This window comes from Sorex fumeus, unplaced genomic scaffold (genome assembly GCF_029834395.1).
Source record: "Sorex fumeus unplaced genomic scaffold, SorFum_2.1 ptg000051l, whole genome shotgun sequence".
NCBI classification, from domain to species: Eukaryota; Metazoa; Chordata; class Mammalia; order Eulipotyphla; family Soricidae; genus Sorex; species Sorex fumeus.
The window spans coordinates 8,849,357-8,850,473 of record NW_026606108.1 but is presented as its reverse complement, the minus strand read 5'-3'; the positions used below and the strand labels follow the sequence as shown (position 1 = coordinate 8,850,473).

The 1,117-nt window shown below is 40.8% G+C and overlaps 1 non-coding gene across 1 annotated transcript; it reads right to left on the bottom strand.

Moving 5' to 3' along the window:
- Positions 1-471: 471 nt before the first annotated feature.
- On the bottom strand, positions 472-578 carry LOC130033232 (U6 spliceosomal RNA). Its single transcript, XR_008793934.1, has one exon. It is a non-coding gene; the product is annotated as a U6 spliceosomal RNA (small nuclear RNA).
- Positions 579-1,117: the final 539 nt, after the last annotated feature.

Below are 1,117 nucleotides of genomic sequence, written 5' to 3'. Positions count from 1 at the left end.
ACATTTATTATTGTAAGTTCTTCCTGTTGTACAGATCCTCTGATCAATAAGTAATGGCCTTCACTGTCTCTTATGACCTTCCTCACTCTGAAATCAATGTGGTCTGATATAAGGATGGCTACCCCAGCTTTTTTATGGGAGCTGTTTGCCTGTAGGATTGTTTTCCAGCCTTTGACTCTGAGTCTGTGTTTGCTGTGACTATTGAGATGCGTTTCTTGCAGGCAGCAGAATGTTGGGTTCAATTTTCTAATCCATCCTGCCACTCTATGTCTTTTAATTGGTGCGTTTAGCCCATTGACATTGAGAGAGATTATTGTTATGGGATTTTGTCCCATTGTTATGTTAAAATTGGGTGTATTTGAGGGGCCTTTCTTGCCTTAAAGTAGCCCATTTAGTTGTTCTTGTAACCATGGTTTTGAGTCTATGAAGTTCCTGAGCTGTTGTTTGTCTGTGAAACTGTGTGTTGTTCCTAAAAATATGGAACGCTTCACGAATTTGCGTGTCATCCTTGCGCAGGGGCCATGCTAATCTTCTCTGTATCGTTCCAATTTTAGTATATGTGCTGCCGAAGCGAGCACGACATTCCATTTTTATTCTTTTTTATTTACTTTTCCCCCCACATTAAACTGACACTGAATGCTGTAGGCATGGGTATTATTCATTTGGTTTGATACTAGTTTTACCCAATGTAGCATCAATGTACATGCAATCCTGGACATTGCTGGCCGTGCACAGCAATTACCCCTTATTTTCTAAATATAATCTTTGATCAGTCCAACAGAACCAGTCACTTCACGTTCCTGGAGTGTCCATACTTGCTTATTGTCCATCACTTTCTGGTCTAGCCAGGATGGTCTGCATTGCAAGCTGTGGCCAGAGCAATTCCACTCAGTCTTCTATTTCCCTCCCCTTCCCTGAATCAACCTGTTGTTCATTTTTGCCTTGTGTCTTTTACATCTGGGCCAAAGAAAGTCTCACTGTGGAGCACAAAATCGAGGGGAGAGAAGAATATTCTACTTTTGTTAGAGAACTTGCAAAGGAATATAACAGAGTGTGGATGAAGGTAGAGGAATGAGTGGGTGCCAACAATCTTTTCTGATGTACTTATATATATTTG